The following is a 17,896-nucleotide window of genomic DNA, read 5'->3' on the forward strand; positions in this document are numbered from 1 at the left end:
CAGGAAAGGACAGGCTGTGCCGGTTTGGACAAATGTGGAGGAAAATATCCTCTGATAAAAGGCAGGTTACACCCAGCCCGCCCCCACCAGGTTTGGGAAAAAAGAATTTTCCTGGGAAGAAAGTGAAAGAGATAAAACCTATTTTTTTAACAAACACACAGGAAAAGGATACCAATGCTAAATATTAAAACCTCTCGCTGTGGAGAGAAACCTGGGATAATTTGAGAGTCCTTCCGTGTTTCGGTGGGGTCTCCTGAAACATCCATAGACAGCAAGGCCCGTGCAAAGAAACAGGGAGCGATTCTTGAGAGAAGTTTCAGAGCTCTTTCTTCTCCAGCCACATGGGCGGGGCACTGCCAAAGAACTGAGCAATCACAGCACAACCAGGGCCCTCCTCGCACAAGGCAACACAAAATAAGCAGTGCTGAACAGGATTAGGGCACATGTGAGCAGGGAGCAGGGAGACCCCCGTGCCCAGGCCATGCCTCTACCCCAGGGTCCCCTCTCCCATGACCGCATGGCAGGGGGGAGGAACCCCAACACTTCCGTAGGTGTAGTCTCTCTCCTCCTCCTTGCAGCTGGCTCATGGGCCCACATTCAGGGCCCCCACCTCGGGAGAAAATTCTCCCAATGTGCTCTGATGTTGAAAGAGTCAAGAAGAGAAGAAGGGAAAAAAAACCCCCGAAGTCCCAGGAAAACAAAGTTCAACTCTCCATCTCCCCCCAGAGAAAAGGAGCTGAAAACTGGCTAAAAAGAAACAAAGTTGCTTCCTCTGCTCTTGCTGCAAGCAGGATGCAGAGGAGTGTGTATGTGTGTCCTTGAACAAACGCTCTGAGAAGTTTGTCCGGTTTTTTTTCCTCTCCCCCCTCTCAGGCTCAGTTGAAAGGCACAGAAACGCACAAAGTTCACTTCTGGGCATAGAGCAGCAATAGGGGATACACACAATAAAGTCACCCCAAGACACAGGGACAGAGAATTCAGTGGAAAGACTCCGAGAATTCTGCTCCCAGAGATCATTCATTCCTGCTCACACTGACCCTTGTAGAAAGGGGACATCGTTCCAGGCAGCCTGTACTGAGCATGTGGCTCCTGAGTGGGGTTTGTTGTTTAGGAAACCTGCTCAGGCTTTTCCATTCTTTCCTTGCAAACAGGAAAACTTCTCCTGGGGCTGTGTGCAGGCAGAGCCCTGAGGAGAGCAGGTGGCACATGGTGCGCTGGGCTGGGACAGCCCGCTGCAGAGCTCAAGGGAAGAAGCCCAAAGTGTCACAATGGCTCCTTGCCTTCACATGCAACACCTGGGTCACAATGGTCTCCTTGATTCCATGAGGCCCCACTGTGTCACAATGGCTCCTTGGTTCCATCAGGTTCCGCAGTGTCACCATGGTCTCCTTTGATCCGCACTGTCATCATGGACAATTGGTTCCATGAGGCCCCGCAGTGTCACAATGGTCCCTTGGTTCCATAGCTTTTACGTTGTAACAATGGACTCCTTGCTTCTATGAGCTAGCCTGCTTTTTGCAGAGGTGTCTTTGGTTCCAACAAGGCCCCGCTGTGTCTCAGTGCACCCTGGCTTCCATGTGGATGTGGAGTATCACAAAGGCTCCTTGGTTCCACCAGGTCCTGCTGTGTCACAATGGGTCCTGTGGTCCCTGAGGCCCTCCAAAACCATCGTGGAGGCTTGCTTCCATGAGGTTCCATTATGTTCCAGTGGTCATCTTGGTTCCAGGAGTTTCCTTAGTGTCACAATGCCCTCCATGCTTCCATTAGGCCCTGCTTTGCCACAATGGTCCCCTTGTTTCCATGAGGCCCCGCTGTGTCACAATGGACCTATGGTTCCGTGATGTTGCATGGTGTCACCGTGCTCTTCTTGAATCCGCCGTGTAACCATGGACCATTGGTTCCATGCAGCCGTGTCACAATGGGCTCCTTGATTCCATGATTCCCCACGGTGTCACAATGGAGCCTTGTTTCTAGGAGGTTCTGTACTGTCACAATTGCCTCCTTGATGCCATCAGCCCCTGCAGTGTCACAATGGCTCCTTGGTTCCATGAGGAACACAATAGCTTGGCATAAGCATTGAGCAACAGCTGCTGAACACACCTGGCAACATCTGCTTGCATCAAAAGAGGGCTTCAAGCTGACAATGGCACCAGCAGCTTCCATCTGCAACAGAGAGCCAGGAAAGGACAGGCTGTGCCGGTTTGGACAAATGTGGAGGAAAATATCCTCTGATAGAAGGCAGGTTACACCCAGCCCTCCCCCACCAGGTTTTTGGAAAAAAGAACTTTCCTGGGAAGAAAGTGAAAGAGATAAAAACTATTTTTTTAACAAACACACAGGAAAAGGATAACAATGCTAAATATTAAAAGCTCTCGCTGTGCAGAGAAAGCTGGGATAATTTGAGAGTCCTTCCGTGTTTCGGTGGGGTCTCCTGAAACATCCATAGACAGCGAGGCCCGTGCAAAGAAATAGGGAGCGATTCTTGAGAGAAGTTTCAGAGCTCTTTCTTCTCCAGCCACATGGGCGGGGCACTGCCAAAGAACTGAGCAATCACAGCACAACCAGGGCCCTCCTCGCACAGGGCAACACAAAATAAGCAGTGCTGAACAGGATTAGGGCACATGTGAGCAGGGAGCAGGGAGACCCCCGTGCCCAGGCCATGCCTCTACCCCAGGGTCCCCTCTCCCATGACCTCATGGCAGGGGGGAGGAACCCCAACACTTCCGTAGGTGTAGTCTCTCTCCTCCTCCTTGCAGCTGGCTCATGGGCCCACATTCAGGGCCCCCACCTCGGGAGAAAATTCTCCCAATGTGCTCTGATGTTGAAAAAGTCAAGAAGAGAAGAAGGGAAAAAAACCCCCCGAAGTCCCAGGAAAACAAAGTTCAACTCTCCATCTCCCCCCAGAGAAAAGGAGCTGAAAACTGGCTAAAAAGAAACCAAGTTGCTTCCTCTGCTCTTGCTGCAAGCAGGATGCAGAGGAGTGTGTATGTGTGTCCTTGAACAAACGCTCTGAGAAGTTTGTCCGGTTTTTTTTCCTCTCCCCCCTCTCAGGCTCAGTTGAAAGGCACAGAAATGCACAAAGTTCACTTCTGGGCATAGAGCAGCAATAGGGGATACACACAATAAAGTCACCCCAAGACACAGGGACAGAGAATTCAGTGGAAAGACTCCGAGAATTCTGCTCCCAGAGATCATTCATTCCTGCTCACACTGACCCTTGTAGAAAGGGGACATCGTTCCAGGCAGCCCGTACTGAGCATGTGGCTCCTGAGTGGGGTTTGTTGTTTAGGAAACCTGCTCCGGCTTTTCCATTCTTTCCTTGCAAACAGGAAAACTTCTCCTGGGGCTGTGTGCAGGCAGAGCCCTGAGGAGAGCAGGTGGCACATGGTGCGCTGGGCTGGGACAGCCCGCTGCAGAGCTCAAGGGAAGAAGCCCAAAGTGTCACAATGGCTCCTTGCCTTCACATGCAACACCTGGGTCACAATGGTCTCCTTGATTCCATGAGGCCCCACTGTGTCACAATGGCTCCTTGGTTCCATCAGGTTCCGCAGTGTCACCATGGTCTCCTTTGATCCGCACTGTCATCATGGACAATTGGTTCCATGAGGCCCCGCAGTGTCACAATGGTCCCTTGCTTCCATAGCTTTGATGTTGTAACAATGGACTCCTTGCTTCTATGAGCTAGCCTGCTTTTTGCAGAGGTGTCTTTGGTTCCAACAAGGCCCCGCTGTGTCTCAGTGCACCCTGGCATCCATGCGGATCTGGAGTATCACAAAGGCTCCTTGGTTCCACCAGGTCCTGCTGTGTCACAATGGGTCCTGTGGTCCCTGAGGCCCTCCAAAACCATCGTGGAGGCTTGCTTCCATGAGGTTCCATTATGTGCCAGTGGTCATCTTGGTTCCAGGAGTTTCCTTAGTGTCACAATGCCCTCCATGCTTCCATTAGGCCCTGCTTTGCCACAATGGTCCCCTTGTTTCCATGAGGCCCCGCTGTGTCACAATGGACCTATGGTTCCGTGATGTTGCGTGGTGTCACCGTGCTCTTCTTGAATCCGCCGTGTAACCATGGACCATTGGTTCCATGCGGCCTGGCCGTGTCACAATGGGCTCCTTGATTCCATGATTCCCCACGGTGTCACAATGGAGCCTTGTTTCTAGGAGGTTCTGTACTGTCACAATTGTCTCCTTGATGCCATCAGCCCCTGCAGTGTCACAATGGCTCCTTGGTTCCATGAGGAACACAATAGCTTGGCATAAGCATTGAGCAACAGCTGCTGAACACACCTGGCAACATCTGCTTGCATCAAAAGAGGGCTTCAAGCTGACAATGGCACCAGCAGCTTCCATCTGCAACAGAGACCCAGGAAAGGACAGGCTGTGCCGGTTTGGACAAATGTGGAGGAAAATATCCTCTGATAGAAGGCAGGTTACACCCAGCCCTCCCCCACCAGGTTTTTGGAAAAAAGAACTTTCCTGGGAAGAAAGTGAAAGAGATAAAAACTATTTTTTTAACAAACACACAGGAAAAGGATAACAATGCTAAATATTAAAAGCTCTCGCTGTGCAGAGAAAGCTGGGATAATTTGAGAGTCCTTCTGTGTTTCGGTGGGGTCTCCTGAAACATCCATAGACAGCGAGGCCCGTGCAAAGAAACAGGGAGCGATTCTTGAGAGAAGTTTCAGAGCTCTTTCTTCTCCAGCCACATGGGCGGGGCACTGCCAAAGAACTGAGCAATCACAGCACAACCAGGGCCCTCCTCGCACAAGGCAACACAAAATAAGCAGTGCTGAACAGGATTAGGGCACATGTGAGCAGGGAGCAGGGAGACCCCCGTGCCCAGGCCATGCCTCTACCCCAGGGTCCCCTCTCCCATGACCGCATGGCAGGGGGGAGGAACCCCAACACTTCCGTAGGTGTAGTCTCTCTCCTCCTCCTTGCAGCTGGCTCATGGGCCCACATTCAGGGCCCCCACCTCGGGAGAAAATTCTCCCAATGTGCTCTGATGTTGAAAGAGTCAAGAAGAGAAGAAGGGAAAAAAAACCCCCGAAGTCCCAGGAAAACAAAGTTCAACTCTCCATCTCCCCCCAGAGAAAAGGAGCTGAAAACTGGCAAAAAAGAAACCAAGTTGCTTCCTCTGCTCTTGCTGCAAGCAGGATGCAGAGGAGTGTGTATGTGTGTCCTTGAAAAAACGCTCTGAGAAGTTTGTCCGGTTTTTTTCCTCTCCCCCCTCTCAGGCTCAGTTGAAAGGCACAGAAACGCACAAAGTTCACTTCTGGGCATAGAGCAGCAATAGGGGATACACACAATAAAGTCACCCCAAGACACAGGGACAGAGAATTCAGTGGAAAGACTCCGAGAATTCTGCTCCCAGAGATCATTCATTCCTGCTCACACTGACCCTTGTAGAAAGGGGACATCGTTCCAGGCAGCCTGTACTGAGCATGTGGCTCCTGAGTGGGGTTTGTTGTTTAGGAAACCTGCTCCGGCTTTTCCATTCTTTCCTTGCAAACAGGAAAACTTCTCCTGGGGCTGTGTGCAGGCAGAGCCCTGAGGAGAGCAGGTGGCACATGGTGCGCTGGGCTGGGACAGCCAGCTGCAGAGCTCAAGGGAAGAAGCCCAAAGTGTCACAATGGCTCCTTGCCTTCACATGCAACACCTGGGTCACAATGGTCTCCTTGATTCCATGAGGCCCCACTGTGTCACAATGGCTCCTTGGTTCCATCAGGTTCCGCAGTGTCACCATGGTCTCCTTTGATCCGCACTGTCATCATGGACAATTGGTTCCATGAGGCCCCGCAGTGTCACAATGGTCCCTTGCTTCCATAGCTTTTACGTTGTAACAATGGACTCCTTGCTTCAATGAGCTAGCCTGCTTTTTGCAGAGGTGTCTTTGGTTCCAACAAGGCCCCGCTGTGTCTCAGTGCACCCTGGCTTCCATGTGGATGTGGAGTATCACAAAGGCTCCTTGGTTCCACCAGGTCCTGCTGTGTCACAATGGGTCCTGTGGTCCCTGAGGCCCTCCAAAGTCATTGTGGAGGCTTGCTTCCATGAGGTTCCATTATGTGCCAGTGGTCATCTTGGTTCCAGGAGTTTCCTTAGTGTCACAATGCTCTCCATGCTTCCATTAGGCCCTGCTTTGCCACAATGGTCCCCTTGTTTCCATGAGGCCCCGCTGTGTCACAATGGACCTATGGTTCCATGATGTTGCGTGGTGTCACCGTGCTCTTCTTGAATCCGCAGTGTAACCATGGACCATTGGTTCCATGCGGCCTGGCTGTGTAACAATGGGCTCCTTGATTCCATGATTCCCCACGGTGTCACAATGGAGCCTTGTTTCTAGGAGGTTCTGTACTGTCACAATTGCCTCCTTGATGCCATCAGCCCCTGCAGTGTCACAATGGCTCCTTGGTTCCATGAGGAACACAATAGCTTGGCATAAGCATTGAGCAACAGCTGCTGAACACACCTGGCAACATCTGCTTGCATCAAAAGAGGGCTTCAAGCTGACAATGGCACCAGCAGCTTCCATCTGCAACAGAGACCCAGGAAAGGACAGGCTGTGCCGGTTTGGACAAATGTGGAGGAAAATATCCTCTGATAGAAGGCAGGTTACACCCAGCTCTCCCCCACCAGGTTTTTGGAAAAAAGAACTTTCCTGGGAAGAAAGTGAAAGAGATAAAAACTATTTTTTTAACAAACACACAGGAAAAGGATAGCAATGCTAAATATTAAAAGCTCTCGCTGTGCAGAGAAAGCTGGGATAATTTGAGAGTCCTTCTGTGTTTCGGTGGGGTCTCCTGAAACATCCATAGACAGCGAGGCCCGTGCAAAGAAAAGGGAGCGATTCTTGAGAGAAGTTTCAGAGCTCTTTCTTCTCCAGCCACATGGGCGGGGCACTGCCAAAGAACTGAGCAATCACAGCAATCAAACCAGGGCCCTCCTCGCACAAGGCAACACAAAATAAGCAGTGCTGAACAGGATTAGGGCACATGTGAGCAGGGAGCAGGGAGACCCCCGTGCCCAGGCCATGCCTCTACCCCAGGGTCCCCTCTCCCATGACCGCATGGCAGGGGGGAGGAACCCCAACACTTCCGTAGGTGTAGTCTCTCTCCTCCTCCTTGCAGCTGGCTCATGGGCCCACATTCAGGGCCCCCACCTCGGGAGAAAATTCTCCCAATGTGCTCTGATGTTGAAAGAGTCAAGAAGAGAAGAAGGGAAAAAAAACCCCCGAAGTCCCAGGAAAACAAAGTTCAACTCTCCATCTCCCCCCAGAGAAAAGGAGCTGAAAACTGGCAAAAAAGAAACCAAGTTGCTTCCTCTGCTCTTGCTGCAAGCAGGATGCAGAGGAGTGTGTATGTGTGTCCTTGAAAAAACGCTCTGAGAAGTTTGTCCGGTTTTTTTCCTCTCCCCCCTCTCAGGCTCAGTTGAAAGGCACAGAAACGCACAAAGTTCACTTCTGGGCATAGAGCAGCAATAGGGGATACACACAATAAAGTCACCCCAAGACACAGGGACAGAGAATTCAGTGGAAAGACTCCGAGAATTCTGCTCCCAGAGATCATTCATTCCTGCTCACACTGACCCTTGTAGAAAGGGGACATCGTTCCAGGCAGCCTGTACTGAGCATGTGGCTCCTGAGTGGGGTTTGTTGTTTAGGAAACCTGCTCCGGCTTTTCCATTCTTTCCTTGCAAACAGGAAAACTTCTCCTGGGGCTGTGTGCAGGCAGAGCCCTGAGGAGAGCAGGTGGCACATGGTGCGCTGGGCTGGGACAGCCAGCTGCAGAGCTCAAGGGAAGAAGCCCAAAGTGTCACAATGGCTCCTTGCCTTCACATGCAACACCTGGGTCACAATGGTCTCCTTGATTCCATGAGGCCCCACTGTGTCACAATGGCTCCTTGGTTCCATCAGGTTCCGCAGTGTCACCATGGTCTCCTTTGATCCGCACTGTCATCATGGACAATTGGTTCCATGAGGCCCCGCAGTGTCACAATGGTCCCTTGCTTCCATAGGTTTGATGGTGTAACAATGGACTCCTTGCTTCAATGAGCTAGCCTGCTTTTTGCAGAGGTGTCTTTGGTTCCAACAAGGCCCCGCTGTGTCTCAGTGCACCCTGGCTTCCATGTGGATGTGGAGTATCACAAAGGCTCCTTGGTTCCACCAGGTCCTGCTGTGTCACAATGGGTCCTGTGGTCCCTGAGGCCCTCCAAAACCATCGTGGAGGCTTGCTTCCATGAGGTTCCATTATGTGCCAGTGGTCATCTTGGTTCCAGGAGTTTCCTTAGTGTCACAATGCTCTCCATGCTTCCATTAGGCCCTGCTTTGCCACAATGGTCCCCTTGTTTCCATGAGGCCCCGCTGTGTCACAATGGACCTATGGTTCCATGATGTTGCGTGGTGTCACCGTGCTCTTCTTGAATCCGCCGTGTAACCATGGACCATTGGTTCCATGCGGCGTGTCACAATGGGCTCCTTGATTCCATGATTCCCCACGGTGTCACAATGGAGCCTTGTTTCTAGGAGGTTCTGTACTGTCACAATTGCCTCCTTGATGCCATCAGCCCCTGCAGTGTCACAATGGCTCCTTGGTTCCATGAGGAACACAATAGCTTGGCATAAGCATTGAGCAACAGCTGCTGAACACACCTGGCAACATCTGCTTGCATCAAAAGAGGGCTTCAAGCTGACAATGGCACCAGCAGCTTCCATCTGCAACAGAGACCCAGGAAAGGACAGGCTGTGCCGGTTTGGACAAATGTGGAGGAAAATATCCTCTGATAGAAGGCAGGTTACACCCAGCTCTCCCCCACCAGGTTTTTGGAAAAAAGAACTTTCCTGGGAAGAAAGTGAAAGAGATAAAAACTATTTTTTTAACAAACACACAGGAAAAGGATAGCAATGCTAAATATTAAAAGCTCTCGCTGTGCAGAGAAAGCTGGGATAATTTGAGAGTCCTTCTGTGTTTCGGTGGGGTCTCCTGAAACATCCATAGACAGCGAGGCCCGTGCAAAGAAAAGGGAGCGATTCTTGAGAGAAGTTTCAGAGCTCTTTCTTCTCCAGCCACATGGGCGGGGCACTGCCAAAGAACTGAGCAATCACAGCACAACCAGGGCCCTCCTCGCACAAGGCAACACAAAATAAGCAGTGCTGAACAGGATTAGGGCACATGTGAGCAGGGAGCAGGGAGACCCCCGTGCCCAGGCCATGCCTCTACCCCAGGGTCCCCTCTCCCATGACCGCATGGCAGGGGGGAGGAACCCCAACACTTCCGTAGGTGTAGTCTCTCTCCTCCTCCTTGCAGCTGGCTCATGGGCCCACATTCAGGGCCCCCACCTCGGGAGAAAATTCTCCCAATGTGCTCTGATGTTGAAAGAGTCAAGAAGAGAAGAAGGGAAAAAAAACCCCCGAAGTCCCAGGAAAACAAAGTTCAACTCTCCATCTCCCCCCAGAGAAAAGGAGCTGAAAACTGGCAAAAAAGAAACCAAGTTGCTTCCTCTGCTCTTGCTGCAAGCAGGATGCAGAGGAGTGTGTATGTGTGTCCTTGAAAAAACGCTCTGAGAAGTTTGTCCGGTTTTTTTCCTCTCCCCCCTCTCAGGCTCAGTTGAAAGGCACAGAAACGCACAAAGTTCACTTCTGGGCATAGAGCAGCAATAGGGGATACACACAATAAAGTCACCCCAAGACACAGGGACAGAGAATTCAGTGGAAAGACTCCGAGAATTCTGCTCCCAGAGATCATTCATTCCTGCTCACACTGACCCTTGTAGAAAGGGGACATCGTTCCCGGCAGCCTGTACTGAGCATGTGGCTCCTGAGTGGGGTTTGTTGTTTAGGAAACCTGCTCCGGCTTTTCCATTCTTTCCTTGCAAACAGGAAAACTTCTCCTGGGGCTGTGTGCAGGCAGAGCCCTGAGGAGAGCAGGTGGCACATGGTGCGCTGGGCTGGGACAGCCAGCTGCAGAGCTCAAGGGAAGAAGCCCAAAGTGTCACAATGGCTCCTTGCCTTCACATGCAACACCTGGGTCACAATGGTCTCCTTGATTCCATGAGGCCCCACTGTGTCACAATGGCTCCTTGGTTCCATCAGGTTCCGCAGTGTCACCATGGTCTCCTTTGATCCGCACTGTCATCATGGACAATTGGTTCCATGAGGCCCCGCAGTGTCACAATGGTCCCTTGCTTCCATAGCTTTTACGTTGTAACAATGGACTCCTTGCTTCTATGAGCTAGCCTGCTTTTTGCAGAGGTGTCTTTGGTTCCAACAAGGCCCCGCTGTGTCTCAGTGCACCCTGGCTTCCATGTGGATGTGGAGTATCACAAAGGCTCCTTGGTTCCACCAGGTCCTGCTGTGTCACAATGGGTCCTGTGGTCCCTGAGGCCCTCCAAAGTCATTGTGGAGGCTTGCTTCCATGAGGTTCCATTATGTGCCAGTGGTCATCTTGGTTCCAGGAGTTTCCTTAGTGTCACAATGCTCTCCATGCTTCCATTAGGCCCTGCTTTGCCACAATGGTCCCCTTGTTTCCATGAGGCCCCGCTGTGTCACAATGGACCTATGGTTCCATGATGTTGCGTGGTGTCACCGTGCTCTTCTTGAATCCGCAGTGTAACCATGGACCATTGGTTCCATGCAGCCGTGTCACAATGGGCTCCTTGATTCCATGATTCCCCACGGTGTCACAATGGAGCCTTGTTTCTAGGAGGTTCTGTACTGTCACAATTGCCTCCTTGATGCCATCAGCCCCTGCAGTGTCACAATGGCTCCTTGGTTCCATGAGGAACACAATAGCTTGGCATAAGCATTGAGCAACAGCTGCTGAACACACCTGGCAACATCTGCTTGCATCAAAAGAGGGCTTCAAGCTGACAATGGCACCAGCAGCTTCCATCTGCAACAGACACCCAGGGAAAGGACAGGCTGTGCCGGTTTGGACAAATGTGGAGGAAAATATCCTCTGATAGAAGGCAGGTTACACCCAGCCCTCCCCCACCAGGTTTTTGGAAAAAAGAACTTTCCTGGGAAGAAAGTGAAAGAGATAAAAACTATTTTTTTAACAAACACACAGGAAAAGGATAACAATGCTAAATATTAAAAGCTCTCGCTGTGCAGAGAAAGCTGGGATAATTTGAGAGTCCTTCTGTGTTTCGGTGGGGTCTCCTGAAACATCCATAGACAGCGAGGCCCGTGCAAAGAAACAGGGAGCGATTCTTGAGAGAAGTTTCAGAGCTCTTTCTTCTCCAGCCACATGGGCGGGGCACTGCCAAAGAACTGAGCAATCACAGCACAACCAGGGCCCTCCTCGCACAGGGCAACACAAAATAAGCAGTGCTGAACAGGATTAGGGCACATGTGAGCAGGGAGCAGGGAGACCCCGTGCCCAGGCCATGCCTCTACCCCAGGGTCCCCTCTCCCATGACCTCATGGCAGGGGGGAGGAACCCCAACACTTCCGTAGGTGTAGTCTCTCTCCTCCTCCTTGCAGCTGGCTCATGGGCCCACATTCAGGGCCCCCACCTCGGGAGAAAATTCTCCCAATGTGCTCTGATGTTGAAAGAGTCAAGAAGAGAAGGGGAAAAAACCCCCAAAGTCCCAGGAAAACAAAGTTCAACTCTCCATCTCCCCCCAGAGAAAAGGAGCTGAAAACTGGCTAAAAAAAAACAAAGTTGCTTCCTCTGCTCTTGCTGCAAGCAGGATGCAGAGGAGTGTGTATGTGTGTCCTTGAACAAACGCTCTGAGAAGTTTGTCTGGCTTTTTTTTCCTCTCCCCCCCTCTCAGGCTCAGTTGAAAGGCACAGAAATGCACAAAGTTCACTTCTGGGCATAGAGCAGCAATAGGGGATACACACAATAAAGTCACCCCAAGACACAGGGACAGAGAATTCAGTGGAAAGACTCCGAGAATTCTGCTCCCAGAGATCATTCATTCCTGCTCACACTGACCCTTGTAGAAAGGGGACGTCGTTCCAGGCAGCCTGTACTGAGCATGTGGCTCCTGAGTGGGGTTTGTTGTTTAGGAAACCTGCTCAGGCTTTTCCATTCTTTCCTTGCAAACAGGAAAACTTCTCCTGGGGCTGTGTGCAGGCAGAGCCCTGAGGAGAGCAGGTGGCACATGGTGCGCTGGGCTGGGACAGCCAGCTGCAGAGCTCAAGGGAAGAAGCCCAAAGTGTCACAATGGCTCCTTGCCTTCACATGCAACACCTGGGTCACAATGGTCTCCTTGATTCCATGAGGCCCCACTGTGTCACAATGGCTCCTTGGTTCCATCAGGTTCCGCAGTGTCACCATGGTCTCCTTTGATCCGCACTGTCATCATGGACAATTGGTTCCATGAGGCCCCGCAGTGTCACAATGGTCCCTTGCTTCCATAGCTTTTACGTTTTAACAATGGACTCCTTGCTTCTATGAGCTAGCCTGCTTTTTGCAGAGGTGTCTTTGGTTCCAACAAGGCCCCGCTGTGTCTCAGTGCACCCTGGCTTCCATGTGGATCTGGAGTATCACAAAGGCTCCTTGGTTCCACCAGGTCCTGCTGTGTCACAATGGGTCCTGTGGTCCCTGAGGCCCTCCAAAGTCATTGTGGAGGCTTGCTTCCATGAGGTTCCATTATGTGCCAGTGGTCATCTTGGTTCCAGGAGTTTCCTTAGTGTCACAATGCTCTCCATGCTTCCATTAGGCCCTGCTTTGCCACAATGGTCCCCTTGTTTCCATGAGGCCCCGCTGTGTCACAATGGACCTATGGTTCCATGATGTTGCGTGGTGTCACCGTGCTCTTCTTGAATCCGCAGTGTAACCATGGACCATTGGTTCCATGCAGCCGTGTCACAATGGGCTCCTTGATTCCATGATTCCCCACGGTGTCACAATGGAGCCTTGTTTCTAGGAGGTTCTGTACTGTCACAATTGCCTCCTTGATGCCATCAGCCCCTGCAGTGTCACAATGGCTCCTTGGTTCCATGAGGAACACAATAGCTTGGCATAAGCATTGAGCAACAGCTGCTGAACACACCTGGCAACATCTGCTTGCATCAAAAGAGTGCTTCAAGCTGACAATGGCACCAGCAGCTTCCATCTGCAACAGAGAGCCAGGAAAGGACAGGCTGTGCCGGTTTGGACAAATGTGGAGGAAAATATCCTCTGATAGAAGGCAGGTTACACCCAGCCCTCCCCCACCAGGTTTTTGGAAAAAAGAACTTTCCTGGGAAGAAAGTGAAAGAGATAAAAACTATTTTTTTAACAAACACACAGGAAAAGGATAGCAATGCTAAATATTAAAAGCTCTCGCTGTGCAGAGAAAGCTGGGATAATTTGAGAGTCCTTCCGTGTTTCGGTGGGGTCTCCTGAAACATCCATAGACAGCGAGGCCCGTGCAAAGAAACAGGGAGCGATTCTTGAGAGAAGTTTCAGAGCTCTTTCTTCTCCAGCCACATGGGCGGGGCACTGCCAAAGAACTGAGCAATCACAGCACAACCAGGGCCCTCCTCGCACAGGGCAACACAAAATAAGCAGTGCTGAACAGGATTAGGGCACATGTGAGCAGGGAGCAGGGAGACCCCGTGCCCAGGCCATGCCTCTACCCCAGGGTCCCCTCTCCCATGACCTCATGGCAGGGGGGAGGAACCCCAACACTTCCGTAGGTGTAGTCTCTCTCCTCCTCCTTGCAGCTGGCTCATGGGCCCACATTCAGGGCCCCCACCTCGGGAGAAAATTCTCCCAATGTGCTCTGATGTTGAAAGAGTCAAGAAGAGAAGGGGAAAAAACCCCCAAAGTCCCAGGAAAACAAAGTTCAACTCTCCATCTCCCCCCAGAGAAAAGGAGCTGAAAACTGGCTAAAAAGAAACAAAGTTGCTTCCTCTGCTCTTGCTGCAAGCAGGATGCAGAGGAGTGTGTGTGTGTGTCCTTGAACAAACGCTCTGAGAAGTTTGTCTGGCTTTTTTTTCCTCTCCCCCCTCTCAGGCTCAGTTGAAAGGCACAGAAACGCACAAAGTTCACTTCTGGGCATAGAGCAGCAATAGGGGATACACACAATAAAGTCACCCCAAGACACAGGGACAGAGAATTCAGTGGAAAGACTCCGAGAATTCTGCTCCCAGAGATCATTCATTCCTGCTCACACTGACCCTTGTAGAAAGGGGACATCGTTCCAGGCAGCCTGTACTGAGCATGTGGCTCCTGAGTGGGGTTTGTTGTTTAGGAAACCTGCTCCGGCTTTTCCATTCTTTCCTTCCAAACAGGAAAACTTCTCCTGGGGCTGTGTGCAGGCAGAGCCCTGAGGAGAGCAGGTGGCACATGGTGCGCTGGGCTGGGACAGCCAGCTGCAGAGCTCAAGGGAAGAAGCCCAAAGTGTCACAATGGCTCCTTGCCTTCCCATGCAACACCTGGGTCACAATGGTCTCCTTGATTCCATGAGGCCCCACTGTGTCACAATGGCTCCTTGGTTCCATCAGGTTCCGCAGTGTCACCATGGTCTCCTTTGATCCGCACTGTCATCATGGACAATTGGTTCCATGAGGCCCCGCAGTGTCACAATGGTCCCTTGCTTCCATAGCTTTTACGTTGTAACAATGGACTCCTTGCTTCTATGAGCTAGCCTGCTTTTTGCAGAGGTGTCTTTGGTTCCAACAAGGCCCCGCTGTGTCTCAGTGCACCCTGGCTTCCATGTGGATCTGGAGTATCACAAAGGCTCCTTGGTTCCACCAGGTCCTGCTGTGTCACAATGGGTCCTGTGGTCCCTGAGGCCCTCCAAAGTCATTGTGGAGGCTTGCTTCCATGAGGTTCCATTATGTGCCAGTGGTCATCTTGGTTCCAGGAGTTTCCTTAGTGTCACAATGCTCTCCATGCTTCCATTAGGCCCTGCTTTGCCACAATGGTCCCCTTGTTTCCATGAGGCCCCGCTGTGTCACAATGGACCTATGGTTCCATGATGTTGCGTGGTGTCACCGTGCTCTTCTTGAATCCGCAGTGTAACCATGGACCATTGGTTCCATGCAGCCGTGTCACAATGGGCTCCTTGATTCCATGATTCCCCACGGTGTCACAATGGAGCCTTGTTTCTAGGAGGTTCTGTACTGTCACAATTGCCTCCTTGATGCCATCAGCCCCTGCAGTGTCACAATGGCTCCTTGGTTCCATGAGGAACACAATAGCTTGGCATAAGCATTGAGCAACAGCTGCTGAACACACCTGGCAACATCTGCTTGCATCAAAAGAGGGCTTCAAGCTGACAATGGCACCAGCAGCTTCCATCTGCAACAGACACCCAGGGAAAGGACAGGCTGTGCCGGTTTGGACAAATGTGGAGGAAAATATCCTCTGATAGAAGGCAGGTTACACCCAGCCCTCCCCCACCAGGTTTTTGGAAAAAAGAACTTTCCTGGGAAGAAAGTGAAAGAGATAAAAACTATTTTTTTAACAAACACACAGGAAAAGGATAACAATGCTAAATATTAAAAGCTCTCGCTGTGCAGAGAAAGCTGGGATAATTTGAGAGTCCTTCTGTGTTTCGGTGGGGTCTCCTGAAACATCCATAGACAGCGAGGCCCGTGCAAAGAAACAGGGAGCGATTCTTGAGAGAAGTTTCAGAGCTCTTTCTTCTCCAGCCACATGGGCGGGGCACTGCCAAAGAACTGAGCAATCACAGCACAACCAGGGCCCTCCTCGCACAGGGCAACACAAAATAAGCAGTGCTGAACAGGATTAGGGCACATGTGAGCAGGGAGCAGGGAGACCCCGTGCCCAGGCCATGCCTCTACCCCAGGGTCCCCTCTCCCATGACCTCATGGCAGGGGGGAGGAACCCCAACACTTCCGTAGGTGTAGTCTCTCTCCTCCTCCTTGCAGCTGGCTCATGGGCCCACATTCAGGGCCCCCACCTCGGGAGAAAATTCTCCCAATGTGGTCTGATGTTGAAAGAGTCAAGAAGAGAAGGGGAAAAAACCCCCAAAGTCCCAGGAAAACAAAGTTCAACTCTCCATCTCCCCCCAGAGAAAAGGAGCTGAAAACTGGCTAAAAAGAAACAAAGCTACTTCCTCTGCTCTTGCTGCAAGCAGGATGCAGAGGAGTGTGTATGTGTGTCCTTGAACAAACGCTCTGAGAAGTTTGTCTGGCTTTTTTTTCCTCTCCCCCCTCTCAGGCTCAGTTGAAAGGCACAGAAATGCACAAAGTTCACTTCTGGGCATAGAGCAGCAATAGGGGATACACACAATAAAGTCACCCCAAGACACAGGGACAGAGAATTCAGTGGAAAGACTCCGAGAATTCTGCTCCCAGAGATCATTCATTCCTGCTCACACTGACCCTTGTAGAAAGGGGACGTCGTTCCAGGCAGCCTGTACTGAGCATGTGGCTCCTGAGTGGGGTTTGTTGTTTAGGAAACCTGCTCAGGCTTTTCCATTCTTTCCTTCCAAACAGGAAAACTTCTCCTGGGGCTGTGTGCAGGCAGAGCCCTGAGGAGAGCAGGTGGCACATGGTGCGCTGGGCTGGGACAGCCAGCTGCAGAGCTCAAGGGAAGAAGCCCAAAGTGTCACAATGGCTCCTTGCCTTCACATGCAACACCTGGGTCACAATGGTCTCCTTGATTCCATGAGGCCCCACTGTGTCACAATTGCTCCTTGGTTCCATCAGGTTCCGCAGTGTCACCATGGTCTCCTTTGATCCGCACTGTCATCATGGACAATTGGTTCCATGAGGCCCCGCAGTGTCACAATGGTCCCTTGCTTCCATAGCTTTTACGTTGTAACAATGGACTCCTTGCTTCTATGAGCTAGCCTGCTTTTTGCAGAGGTGTCTTTGGTTCCAACAAGGCCCCGCTGTGTCTCAGTGCACCCTGGCTTCCATGTGGATCTGGAGTATCACAAAGGCTCCTTGGTTCCACCAGGTCCTGCTGTGTCACAATGGGTCCTGTGGTCCCTGAGGCCCTCCAAAGTCATTGTGGAGGCTTGCTTCCATGAGGTTCCATTATGTGCCAGTGGTCATCTTGGTTCCAGGAGTTTCCTTAGTGTCACAATGCTCTCCATGCTTCCATTAGGCCCTGCTTTGCCACAATGGTCCCCTTGTTTCCATGAGGCCCCGCTGTGTCACAATGGACCTATGGTTCCATGATGTTGCGTGGTGTCACCGTGCTCTTCTTGAATCCGCAGTGTAACCATGGACCATTGGTTCCATGCAGCCGTGTCACAATGGGCTCCTTGATTCCATGATTCCCCACGGTGTCACAATGGAGCCTTGTTTCTAGGAGGTTCTGTACTGTCACAATTGCCTCCTTGATGCCATCAGCCCCTGCAGTGTCACAATGGCTCCTTGGTTCCATGAGGAACACAATAGCTTGGCATAAGCATTGAGCAACAGCTGCTGAACACACCTGGCAACATCTGCTTGCATCAAAAGAGGGCTTCAAGCTGACAATGGCACCAGCAGCTTCCATCTGCAACAGAGACCCAGGAAAGGACAGGCTGTGCCGGTTTGGACAAATGTGGAGGAAAATATCCTCTGATAGAAGGCAGGTTACACCCAGCCCTCCCCCACCAGGTTTTTGGAAAAAAGAACTTTCCTGGGAAGAAAGTGAAAGAGATAAAAACTATTTTTTTAACAAACACACAGGAAAAGGATAGCAATGCTAAATATTAAAAGCTCTCGCTGTGCAGAGAAAGCTGGGATAATTTGAGAGTCCTTCCGTGTTTCGGTGGGGTCTCCTGAAACATCCATAGACAGCGAGGCCCGTGCAAAGAAACAGGGAGCGATTCTTGAGAGAAGTTGCAGAGCTCTTTCTTCTCCAGCCACATGGGCGGGGCACTGCCAAAGAACTGAGCAATCACAGCACAACCAGGGCCCTCCTCGCACAGGGCAACACAAAATAAGCAGTGCTGAACAGGATTAGGGCACATGTGAGCAGGGAGCAGGGAGACCCCGTGCC

The sequence above is a fragment of the Aphelocoma coerulescens genome, chromosome 25 (assembly GCF_041296385.1).
Source record: "Aphelocoma coerulescens isolate FSJ_1873_10779 chromosome 25, UR_Acoe_1.0, whole genome shotgun sequence".
Taxonomy (NCBI): domain Eukaryota; kingdom Metazoa; phylum Chordata; class Aves; order Passeriformes; family Corvidae; genus Aphelocoma; species Aphelocoma coerulescens.